Below are 13,534 nucleotides of genomic sequence, written 5' to 3'. Positions count from 1 at the left end.
TATTTAGAGACAGGGTCTCACTGAGTTGTTTGGTGCCTCACTGTTGCTGAGGCTGTCTTTGAACTCTCAATCCTCTTGTCTCAGCTTCCCAAGCCTCTGGGATTATAAGCATGCACCACTGTGCCTGGTTTAGAAAGTTATTTTTAACTTAGTAAAGTAATAAAGTATGGAATTTCTATTCAATATACCATAGTTGTTATAATAGGTGAAATGTGATATTAAGTGAAAACTAATTCAAAATACAGAATCATATGTACTTTAATAATAACAACCTACAGAAATATTTTAAAATAAGAACTAAAGAGAGTAAACTAAGTTCATAACAGTGATTTGTTAGAAAGAATTATAGGTTGTGATTTGATTGCTTTCTGGTTTTCATGTTTTATAATGTATGACAGTTTTACTTTCTGTAAGCATTTTTACAAGAATAACCATGTGAATTAGAAGAACAGTAAAAATAAATGATGGATCTACCTTGTGAAATATTATATAGCTGTGAAAAGTAATATTTTCCAAAATGTAAACATAACCATGCTGTTATGTGGTAGAAAGTCAGGAGGACATGTAAAAAAGTGTGATGCAAGTACTGAATAAGCATATTTGTGCATTAAAACTCTTTTTAAGAAAGTACATAAAATATTGATTGTCTTGGGAGTAGTAGTAGAGGTTTTTTACATATTTTTAATGAGTAAAAAATGTTTAAAGTAAAAAATTCTTTAAACAATAAGGCTAATAAATATTTATTTTGTAAATATGAGGAATGAAAAGATGCTAATAGGGAACATTTTAGTAAAAAGTGTAAGCAAGTGAGTTTGATTGATACTTTCTAGACTAGTAAGTAAATAACTTCTCCCTTAGATTTATCTGGGCCATTTGGAAAGTACACTCACCTTCTCAGTTTCAGTATGATGACTTTGTAGGTGAATAAAATGGCTGGTGTTCCTTCACATATATTTTACTTACTCTTAGGATGGCTTGCCAACAGAATTTAGCTTGTGACTTAAATGTTCTTTTGGAAAACCATGAAAAAAAAAATCAAAAATTTTGAGTTTGAGGACCTGAATTGAGGGTACAAAAATCCTTTTGTATACATTCAGAAAATCATATTTTTCTTGATTCCTACATCTGTAAAAATGGCTTAAAATTATTTTATCATGTGAGAATTAAAAGAGAAAATATATGTGAAAATATTTAGGACCAAAGAAAGGTTACTATTATTATGTCATTGGTCACTGCTTGTTATTTAACCAGTGTGATATCTGAAACTAAAAATTATATCAACAACAAAAAGCATATAATTTTTATTTATATTTGTCAGTCTTTTTTAGTTATCTAATCTCTTCACTAACCAAATATTATGCATAGAATCTTTAATGCCTTATTCTAAGAGTTCCCTTAGGAGCAAAGGTAAAAATTAAAAGTCATTATGAGAAAAATAAAATTGATTAAATGAACTAGGTTTTTTACAGTAGTCGTTTTCTCAAGATAGTTTTAATTTGGAATAATTATCCTAAGTAAAACCATAAAATTAGAATGCTCAGTAATAATGTTAATGCTCAAATATTATGAAGTCCTTTGGCTTCATATGGCATTATGAGAAGCAGAATTTAATTCACTTGGTAGGCAATTCAAATGGTAAAGATATTTTATAGTTTATAAAATCAACTATGCTGAAAGTGATCTCAAGACCATTTATTGTTCTCTTACAACTCAGTGCATAAACCACAGTGAAGCATTGGCAGTCTACATTTGGTATGTACTAAGGCCACACACCGTGTTTCATCTAGAGTCTACATGATGGTGATACAAGTTCGTCAAAGCTTGAAATTTCTTCATTCCCTAGGAGTGTTTACAATAGATTGATTGTAAAGGTTCTGATAGTTATAATAACTGCAAATAGGATGTTCTTTTCATCATAATGAGAAACTCAATCTAACTTGCCACCAGTTATCTCTTTGCATAGATCACAATTGTGTCCATTTTTCTCCTTCAGTAGCAGCTACGCTATTTGGATTAGAAATTACCTTTTATTTGCAAACAAATCTTCAAGCTCTGTCAAAAAAAAAAAACCTGAGATAAGTGGACATTCAATAAACATTTGTAGAATGAAGAAATGTTGAACTCAGCATACTTAACAACATGGGTGTGAATAGCATCAGTCCCATCAGAGTGGGGGAAAAAAATTCCCCAGAAGTACATCAATTTATTCTTTATCATCTGTCTTTTTGTTAGTACTATACACTATTTGGAGTTTCACAGGAACTCTAATCACTTTTATGAGAGTCTAATATGAACTTTTCTAGGAAGGAACTACCTGCAGCCAATATATAGCAGGTAGATCCCCCAAGTAAAGCTAAGATATTTACCTGGAGGAAAATCCTGATTGAGAGTCTCAACTCATGGACAGTGGACGGGACTGGGCAGTGGATATTTTCTGGGCAGTATATAAAATAGCGTGTTGACACTAGGAGGAGAAAAAATAGACTTGTGATCTGTGCCTTCGTGGAATTTTCACTCAGAAACACGAGAGAAGTCACTTACTTAAAAATAAGTTAGTCATATGAGATAGAAATGCTCTATATAAAGCTAACCAATGAAACAGATAATACATGTTGTAGGAGCTATTGTAAAAAAAAATAGAAAGGAAATTGAGGCATTGTGATCCAAGTTCATAATGAAATTCATAGGTTCTTTAGTGTGGGGATATGATGAGTTTAGGTTTATCCTTGAAATACAAAGAAACAGATTGGTGTCAGGTAGAAAGAACCAGAAAGGGAATGTGTGCAAAGTTGGGAATGTATGCAAAGTTTAAAGGCAGTAATGAACCAAAGAGCTTGTTAGAATAATATTTTTAAAACAGGTGAAATAATTATTCTTGTATAATTATAAAATGAACTGATAAATATATATATTTAAGTTACTGAGAAATGTAATGAGCAGAATTTTACAACTGACTTTAAGGGACATTCAAAAGACTACACTTATGTAGACACTGAAGTGCTGAACTGAATGTAAATAGAAGTAAGGTTTTTTTTTCTTTGACGGTGGAAAAGGGAAATCAATTGAAAATCACCAGACAAGATTTATTGTCTATGAACAAAAATCATTTGCATTTCCATCAGTTATCTACATGTCAGAGTTATAAATAACTGAAAGCCAGGTACAGAGATCTCATAGAATTAGAAAACCCAGAAGGATGTATTACCCAAAAATGAATTTTCTATTGAAGATATCCGGTAAGTTTCTGTGTTATTTCAAAGCCTTACCAATTTCCCCCTCTTATGGATTCATAGGACAGTTTGTGAGAGCAATAAGTGGTATTCTGGAGTTTTGAAATACAAACCAAGGAGTTTAGACTTTATTTTATGGAAAGGAAATAGATTTCTCTGGAGGACTGGTTTCTTTTGGTTGAACTGGCTCCTGAAACACTGCTGGGAAGGATTCTGGCTATCTTTCGGAAAGAGGGCTGTGGTCACTTTATATTCTCTGTCATCTGCATTGCAACATTGGGGGGTGAAATGTGGTAGCACAGCCACTGAGCCAGTAGAGAGCCATTGATGGTTTTAGTTCGGGGGCTGTGGTATGACAAATGTGCTATAAAGAGACATAAATGTAATAGCAGTATGCAGGACAGAGCCGAGGGTGCGAGACTCCAAGTGCGCATCGGGAAAGAGCGGCTTGGAGGAAATCCTACTTTAGACATGTGCTTGGAAAATTAGGGGTAGAGGCACTCTGGTGCCAGAATGAAAGGGCCCAGGAGATGTCATTATTTAGTGGAAGGAACTTGTAAGTGGGAGGTCCAGAGAGAAAAGGAAACACAGACACTCTAGTATGAAGTGAAAGTGGATGCAAGCAATTGAAGTTGAAGTTATAAATACAATTTTTCTTCTCTCCTCTCAAATCTTACTTTATTTTCATTTCCATTAAGATGGGAATTTATTTTCTATTTTTTTGGTTAAGTTAGGCATGATAGGAACCCCAAAATAGAGAAACTCGAAAATAATAGGGGGTAAGTAAGATATAAATGATTTCTCTCACGAACAACCCAAACATAAATGATCCATGGCAAGTATCACATACAATGTCACTATCATATCGGAGAACCAGGCCGTTTTTGTTCTCAATATTTGTTTCCTCCTCATGAGTCAATGCCTGCCACCTCTGGCATTTATATTTGCAATATTAACTAAAGAAAAGAAAGAAACAGAGCACATAAAATTTCCCCTTAGTGGAAGCCAGATATTACACATGGATTTCTGTTCTTATCCCTGGGCCATGATTTTGTGACATACTCATATCCAGCTCTAAGATTCAAAAAGATAACCAAATGAGGCCCTGGGATTGTGGCTCAGCGGTAGAGCGCTCGCCTTGCATGTGCAGGACCCTGGGTTTGATCCTCAGCACCACATAGGGATAGTTGGGTGAAATAAATATATAGTGTCCAACTACCAAAAATATAATAATAATAACCAAATGAAACCTCAGCATTTGGAAATTTCAAAGTGTACATCTAAACAACCCGCAATTCAAGAAATTAATAAATTATACTAGAAATTATAAAATATGTAGAACCAAATGACAAAAATGTGTGTGTGTATCTCAATACTTACATTAGAAGAGAGGGGATAAAAATTTAAGAGGATAATAAACCTAAAGAAAGGGAAAAAAATAGAGAAAAGACTAGAAATTAATGTAATAGGTAACAAACATGCCAGAGAGCCAACAAAGTAAACCTGATTGAGCAACAAACTTGATCCAATCAGCCAACTGTCAAAAAAAAAAAAAAAGAAAGAAAGATCATTATCCATTAGAAATGAAAAAAAAGATATAACTCATACTAAAGAGTTTAACCACATAGGAGAGTATTGTGAGTAATTTTCCAAGTTGGAAAATTAGTAGAAACAACCAAATTCTTACAAAGCCATCAGTTTTCCAGGACTAAGAAGCAGCATAAATTGTGCCATGAGTAAATTTTTTAAGAATAATGTTTAATCAACAATTTTTAATCATTCAGAATTTTCTTCAAAAAGAGCCACCAAACCTAAATAATTTTATGAATTAGTTTTACCAAGTTTTTGAGGAGCAGGTAATTTCAGAGCTAAAAAAATTGTTCAGAGACTAAAAAAAAAGAAGCTTGCCCAACTCACATTATGAGTTGGCATGTACCTCATTGCAAAACGTAGTCATGGAAGGTATAAATAAAGGAAATTATTCTCTTCTCAGTCATTAACATGTATGCAAGAATATTATACACAAAATATTAGAAAGACAGACTGTATTATTGTTTATTATTTAGTATTTATATATATAAAAAATTCATCATGAACAAATTGAGTTTATTCCCAGAATTCATATTGGTTTAATATTGGAAAATTAGTGCATGTAATTCAACATACTGACAGATTAAGGAGATGTAAAATTTGATAATGTCATCTCAACAGGTGAATGAGTGTTATTTATCATTATCATCAACAATGTTTCAGCAAACTAAATATAAAAGGAAACTTCCAAAATCTGATAAAGGAAACAAACTATGGCAAAACTATAACCTTAGCATTGAAATTTTGAAAGATCCCCTTTAAGACCAAGAACAAACAAAGGTTACACCATTGCACAACCTATTATACGTTGTGATCCTAGCTGGGGCAGCAAAATTATCATTATTTTAAAATGCTATTATTATTTATGCTAAAAGCCCAATAAATGGATAGTTAAGTTATGAAAATACAGACTTTAGCAAGTTTCTTTGATAGAAACCGATATGTGAAAAGCAATTTTACTTCTAACTCCAACAATGATCACTGAGAAAATGTAATCAAAGGTATGCTAATACAAATGTAACAAAAAATACAAAGAACATAGGAAAATAATCCACCCCCCACCATACAAATCCTTCATAGAGAAAATGCTCTGGAATGCTAGAATAGCCCAGAAATTTCTGAAGAAGAAGGTAGGTGGAGTTCTGGAGTTTTTTAGGTTGCTTTTTTTTTCTCTTCTTTTTTGTAATATATATCAAAACTTATCAAATGAAATTCTTTGAAAATATAGTGTAGAACCAGCACAAGTCTATTTAGAGGTCAATGTATCTAAATAGAGAATTCAGAAACAGAAGTACATCTATATGGAAACTAAGCATCTGACACAACTGATGTCACATATCAGGGTACTAAGGATAGACTTTTCAGTAGACAGTGTAATAAATTTACTTGAATTCCTGACTCAAATGAGATGCAAAATTGCATGGACAGCTAAAGAGGAATGGCAATACTAAAAAAGTTTAGAACAAAAAATAGTTGAAATTTTTCATTATAGTGTAACTTAGGAGGATTTAGAGGAACAAAAAAAGTCAAAAAAGATTGAAAATATAGATCATATACATGAAATGACTGATGTAACTACATTAAAATTAAGAACGTATGTAAATTGAGCCAAATGCAGCATAAAAAAGAGGGGGAGAGAAAAACCACACTTAGAATTCATTTGTAGCAGAGATAGTAGACTTCCAATATGTATCCAAATCCTGTTTTGTAGAAAGCAATCAGAAAAAGCTAAATAACCTCAATTTTAAAAGAAAACAAAAAGGTAAAGCACATAAACATTTCAGCTGCAGAAGAAATGTGAGAAGATATTCATCTTTGTTAGGCATCAGGGAAATGCTGATTAAAACCACAAAGAAGTGTCATCTTCAGTATGCTTTATGTATTCCTATATATGTAAAATATTCCACCAGAAACCAAATTAAAGGAAATTCAAACATGTTAACGGAATTTTTTAAAAACATTACTACAAAACAGACTGTCCCCAGCCATAATGTTCAAAGACAGCATGTAAGGTAAGCATGATCTTTGAATGGGCGTAGCATGCCCTGAAAGTATGTGGAGATCTTCCCAGGACTATTGAGGCACAAGTCATTTAAAGAGAAGTATTTTTTCCATATTTTTAATTGGTGCATTATAGTTATTCATAGTTGTAAGATGAGTTGTTGCATATTTGTTACATGTTTGCAATGTAAAAATATAATTTGGCCAATATCATTTCCCAGTATTTCTCTTTTCCTGCCTGCTCCTCCCTCCCCTGGTCCCTTTCTATGAGATACATTTCGTTGACTGAAAATTGGTTTTTATGTCCTCAGCTTTTATGTGCACTTTCCTCTACAGTGGCTCTGCTTGAAGAGGCCATCTTATCTATCATTGGCCCTTCTTGCATTTTTTTTTTTTTTTAAGAAGGGCTGCTTCTCACTGACCCAGAGCTCTCAGAAGGCAAATTCTCCCAGGCATTTCAAGTGCTAAACAGAGGGTAATTTAAGATTTTGGTGTCTGTCATCCTCCTTTAATCAAGACACTGAGGTAAGACTTTTCTTAAGTCACACAGATATTTTTGTTAAAAAACAAGATTTGTGTTGGATGTATGAAGTATTGGGATGGAGTAGGCTGAGTTATAAATGTATTGATACTATAGAATAAGTGACTCCAGTTTTATTTAACAATCTTACCTTGTCCTCCACCCTCCTGTAACCAAAGAACGTATGCCTTCAGAAATCAGCCAAGAGAGTTTGACTTAAAAATAATTGAAGACAGCAGTGTTATTTCATCTGGAGGACATCTAGCTCGTCACCCTGCTTTATCTATTTATCTGTCTTAAAAATTCAGAAATGTAACAGTTGTCAGGAGGACACACATTTCTTTGAAATAAAAATACAGACAGACTTTCTTCTGCCAGAAAATAATGGCTGATGGGTTTGACAATGAGAACTGGCTTTGCCAATCTCTGGTTTAAGGTACTGGTGGAAACCAAATACTACTTAGATTAAAAAACAAAATGCTTCAAAATATTGTATTTATTGAATCGTATTAAAGTTAACAAGATTTTTGTTTTTCTCAATATTTTCTGCATGTGTTGAGTTAAACAAATTGCCTTAATGAAAGAAGAGTTATGGTCATTTCATAAGTCCTGGTAGGTAAATCCTTTTTGGTATTACTTCCAAGAACAGAAAGCAAATATTTTTTTCATAACTACACTATAGGCCTTTAGTAAGTAAAGTGGTTTTTAAATCTTTGTTTTCAATAAAGTCAAAAGAGAATTTAACCAAGTTGATAGATCATTAAGATTGATTTTTGATGACAGATCACTATGTAATGTCAGCCATAAAAGTAGGAGGACTTTCAAGATATTGAGTAATATTATTACAAGAAACTGCTTTCATTTTCGTGTACTTTTTCATGTGAACAAGGTTTCTTAGTGATTAAATCTATGGGAACAGAAAATAAGAATAGAAATGAAATGGAACCTTGCCTCATTCAAATAAAAATTAGAATTTACCCATACATAGACGCATGAGCTAGCTAATTGAGTGCAGGAAAAGGGGAAGCTATATTCACCCCATTAAGAAACATACTTTTATAAGCTTTGAGGTTTTTTTACATTTCACATCTAATAATTTTTCTCAAAATTCATAGCATACCTAATATTAATTGCAGTGATAGTTCAGTCCAAAAAATTTATAACACCCACTTATAGCATTGTGATCATAGAAAGTTTTTAAAATTAATTTTTATCTCTTCATATATATATAGAAATTTGTTATAGAGAAAGATAAAGTATGTGCTAGAGTAGCCAATAAAACATCATAAGTAAATTTTATATTAGGGCAAAAATCTGTAAGGGAAAATAGATTGGAAATAAATTAAAAGAGAAAAGAACATGATAGATTATCTCTTTTACCATCAATGGAAATCATACATGAAATTGTGTAGTTACAATGAGTTAGCACTTAATCAGCTTCTTATATATGTAAAGCAATCTAATCTCTTATTTTCAAAGTTTACTCATGGAACTAACATAAGTTATAGGATAATTTCTAACCTAAGGCTATATGAAGAAAATATACACATCACCTATATTGTTTAGAAATATTGCAATCCACTGGAAATATGTTTTCTTTTTTAACTGTAGTCAGCATATCTCTAAATGAGTCATTTGACTAACATTAGTAGTAATAGATTTGTCTATACACACTCATAGATCTTCACTCTTGTATCCAGGATTACATGAGTTTGCTTGTGTTTGGGAAAATTGCAAAGCAACACTCTGCACACTTATTGTCATCCATCTTTTTTTAGATAATTGCTGTTGGGGTTTTGTCTTTTAATTTTCTTGCCTTCGCACTGTGGATCTGGCACTAATTGTTCTTCATCCATTGCGTGTGCAAACAGCTCTGCACTGAAGTTGTTGAGGAAGAGCCATCATTCTTTGCTAACTCACTGAATTGTATTCTTGGACACTTAGAAATGTATGGACCCAAATGAGTTAATGTTCTTACCAAAGTGCCCCTGTTTTGCCCAGGAAACACTGACTCGAGTATGTAAATCTGGCCAAATAACTGTTAATTATTTGCAATGCTTCTCCTAAGTATTTGTAAGAATCTTGAAGCTAAGTAAAACTTGCCTTTATCTCCTTACAAAGCCTGAACTTGCTGTTTCAAAACCAAAGATCAGGCTAGATTCATTTTTGGTTTTGCCAAGGCTATGAGCTTCTCATTGAAGTTGCCTGAAAGGTTCAATCCAATTGGCTTTGCACCAAATAAAACTCAGTGTGCTCTGTACAGTTTTGACCCAGAATCAGGTGAATCTCAGCAGTTTTGGCCGAGCCACATTGTAAAATTTTGGATTTGTTCGGACTTGACACTTCCTGGGAACCCATTCAAACTGAAACCGGAAAAAGGTTTTGCACAAACCCTGTCCTAGCCCGTTCTGCCAAGTTTCCCACTGCTCTAATGTTGGTCTACCTTCTGTATATTCGCATCGAGGGCAAACGGAAATATCCTCATGAATCTCTCATGAGGGATCTTGGGTGAAACAATCTAGACATTCTCCTTTCTTCATCTTTGACCAAAATAGAGAGCCTGTACTCTGTGAGTCAGTATTAAAATATGTATCTTTTCCAATAATGGGGTCATCTTCAAAGGGTTAAGCCTCTAAAGCATGACTGCTTATGGTCAAATGAAGAAAATCCTGCTAAAAGGAGTGGGCTGTTTAATGCAGATTTGCAACCTTGTGGCAAGAGGTGATGGCCAGCTTAAAATTGTAAGACTTCATTCAGCCTGCAAAAACGGTTTCTTATAGCCCTGGCAAGTGTCTCATGAAAGTGGTGACATGGGGAATGTATCATTGAGAAATTACATAATGAAGGCCACTTCTCCAGCAGATTAATTTAGTAGTATTGGATAACTCAGTGTTTCGAGCTCAGACTGGCAGCCTCATATTTGATGTTGATAAGTAGTCGTATTGCCTGTCTAACTGCCTTGCTTGATAATGCATTTTCAATAACATAGTATGTTATCCAGCCAGAAAGCTCTTGCTTTATATTGTAGAGATAATATGAATGTAAAACACAATGGAAGTTACTTTCTGAAATATAATACATGTAAGAAATTCCTTCAACTCTTTTAAAGAGCATATCTAGGTGAACTCTCAGAGTAATAGTATATTGGGATGTTTTAATATACTAACATACTAACTTAACTATGAAACAAAATACTGGTAGTGCACTTTTAATATGTGGTCAGTGAGAGAAGTATATGTTATGTATATTATTGAAGATTATTGAAGTAATCTTTAAATGAAAAACTGATTTGAGGAATTTTTATTTTGTGCATCTATTTTAACTATATATTTTGGCTGATAAATAATATTTCCCTACTTTCAAATGATGGAGAGTGATATGGTTGAAAATAGTGTCTGATTAACCTTTAAAAAAATCTAGATTTTGATCACATCTCTATTATAGTCAGTTACACAACCTTAGGCAAGTTATTCATGCATGCTCCACTTTGTATTTCTTATTTTTTAATGATTGAACTTATTGAGGCAATATTAGAAAATGTCTTCTCCCTCATACACTCTAGTTTAATCTAGGAGGAATTGAAGGTGTAATCTTCACAAAAATTCCACCCAGTTTGTCGTCACTAAAAAACAACCAACCCTGATTTAATCATATAATATTGTGTAACAGATACTCACTGAGCCTCTGTCATGTCTCAACACTGCCCTACAGTGTACAGCTGACTAGATCCCTGGGGCCATGGATTGCACATTTTAGTTAATGTTCAAACTGGACAGAGTCTTCGAGATCCTTGCCAAAACCTCTCACCCTATACATGAGAAATCTGGAGCCCAAAAAAGCTTATGAATTTGTAAGTGTCTCATAACTAGAGCTCGAATTCAAGTGTCTTGATCAGTGACACAGTGTTCTTTCCATCCCACACCCTCTGCTTGTGACTAGTGAGGGTAAATAAAGACATGAGTAAGGAGCACTTCACAAGTATCTAGTAAACGATGCAAAGTGAAGAGGAAGAAAATTAGCCACTGGATCCCATATTTACCTTGAGCAGGGTAGAAAATTGTCTCAGAATTAGAGAACTGACATTCTGGGACCATATGTAGAATATGCTGTAAACTTGTATTGTTAAATGGGGCTTCATAAAGCAACTTTGATCTAGTTTTCTTCCTTTTGAATGATGAAGAAAAAAATTGGCATGCCCCTTGGTTGCACTACTAGTTCTGTCTTGAGCTTGCTTAGTTGTATTAAATACCACAGTTGATCTTTTTTATTTTAAGTATCTGCATAATGGCTCTAATGCCACTTACATAAGTGTTTATAAAGTTTGTTTAGGGCTTTTAATAAACTTTGATCTCAGATGAAAGGCTGGAGAGAGTATAAATTGTCACTGTTAGCACTATTAATATAAATACCCAGATGGTTTCATGTTAATTATTTAACATTAGTGAATGATTTCAACCTATCATTGCCCCCAACTGCATTATATTTGAACATCAAACAGTAAAAGGCCAAATCATCAAAATAGCCATTCCCTCATTAATCTCTTTAGGTTCTCTTCTCAGTTATTTCGCATAGTTGGTCTAACGTAAGTGCTTTTCTGCAGAGTCTTTTCAGTGTTTTCCTCAACCAGCGTCTCACCTCTGCTTGTATCCCCTGCAAAGGCTAATGGAACACCTCAATAATGTGTCTGTTTCATGGTCATTAGACATCAAGCCTGTGGTCTGAAGTGGGTTCAACAGAGGTAGACTCACTGACCTAGAACACTTAGATTCTCTGATGAACTCCTGTATGTTTTCTCTTCAGAGAACTTCCTATTTTCATCCTTATCCCTATCAATTTCCAACTCAGGTCTTGTTTCGCTGTGTAATACCTCAAAGCTTCGTATTTAAGTTTTTTCCTTGAAGAAGAGTGCATTTGTTCCAAAAGTGTAGGATAACTGTGAGAGGGTAAGGCAAGGGCCAGGTAATCTCCTACTGTCTTAGGAAAGGATTAGAATTTGGTGGATGGCAATTCCTGGTTGGGAATTCTGGCTCTTTCAATGGGCAGGCACCTCATTAACCTCTCTGAATCTCATTTCCATTATCTATGAAACAGACCAAATATTTGTCCTTTCTGTCTCCTAGGCTGGAAAGATCAGAGATAATGGATGGGAAAGCCCTTGTCTAACTATCGGTATCCCTCCCATATGTATCTATGACTTTCACCAACCACAAGAGCAGTACAGACCAGGAAGTTTGACTTTTTAATGAGAACATTTCTACTCCTAGTTTTGCCACATTGGTTAGTTGTCTTGGCAGTTTGAAATTTACATCCAGGATTCAGTGGTTTCAGATTTAGGCTCTGAGAATTTAGATTTAGAGTTCTATAATAATCTCAAGAATTTTAGTTCTGCATATCCCCAGTCTCAGGTTGGTACCAGTATTTTTTAAAGCACCTGCAATGCCTGTAATGCATAGCCATGGTCACCGATTCAGACAACCTTCTGGTTGTCCTTTAAGAATGCTCAGTAGAATTAATCCATGGAGCTGTCTTTACTCTGCATTGGTATTGGACTCAGTCTTCATTTCCACTGACTAAATTTCATATCCTCTCTTCTGATACCATCACATCTTCTCTCCTCATCATTTTTCCTCTTAGGCTATCAAACAATAATTATAAAATTCCTTCTCAAACATCACTCTCCTTAATTTTTCAAGTTCCTGAGAGCTTAACTTTAGCCTCTTATTAAAATTTAAATTTGTCAGACCTAATTTCAAGGACCATTTTGCCCAGTCATGAATTCACTGAAGGAGCAGTTCTCTGATTTTAACAAATAAGCCAATTTCCAAAAGCAGTCTCTTTGGAAACTGTATGAACTGTTGAAAAACAAAACAGGAAAGTAAATAAATGAATCAGTATAATGAGCAAATTGTCTATTCAGTTGATTTGTTTCGGCATGTTGACTGAAATTACATAAACTGCTTCCCTCATCCTTCTTTTCTCATTTCTCCTCTTAACTGTTCTTGTGCGAATTCCCGGTTGCATCACACACATTTTCTTATTTACATCTCCTTTCAACCTGTGACTCCCTGTGAAAAACTGAATGTGCATCCTGGTTCCTCATTTGGCTCTTTGCCCTGCAAAGTAGCATGGGTCCCAGGCTTCATGAAGTCCTTTCAAACTTTGTATCAGCCCCCACAGCAGTGATTGAGGTTTA

The 13,534-nt window shown here is 34.1% G+C and overlaps 1 protein-coding gene across 4 annotated transcripts in view; it reads left to right on the top strand.

Annotated features, from left to right (window-relative positions):
• The window catches only part of Cep128 (centrosomal protein 128), a 407,740-nt gene that overhangs the window by 352,183 nt on the left and 42,023 nt on the right, over positions 1-13,534 (top strand). The gene's annotated exons all lie outside the window — the stretch shown is intronic.

The sequence above is a fragment of the Ictidomys tridecemlineatus genome, chromosome 5, assembly GCF_052094955.1.
Source record: "Ictidomys tridecemlineatus isolate mIctTri1 chromosome 5, mIctTri1.hap1, whole genome shotgun sequence".
Taxonomy (NCBI): domain Eukaryota; kingdom Metazoa; phylum Chordata; class Mammalia; order Rodentia; family Sciuridae; genus Ictidomys; species Ictidomys tridecemlineatus.
Note: the sequence above shows the minus strand (reverse complement) of the source record. Positions and strands in the feature narration are given on the sequence as shown.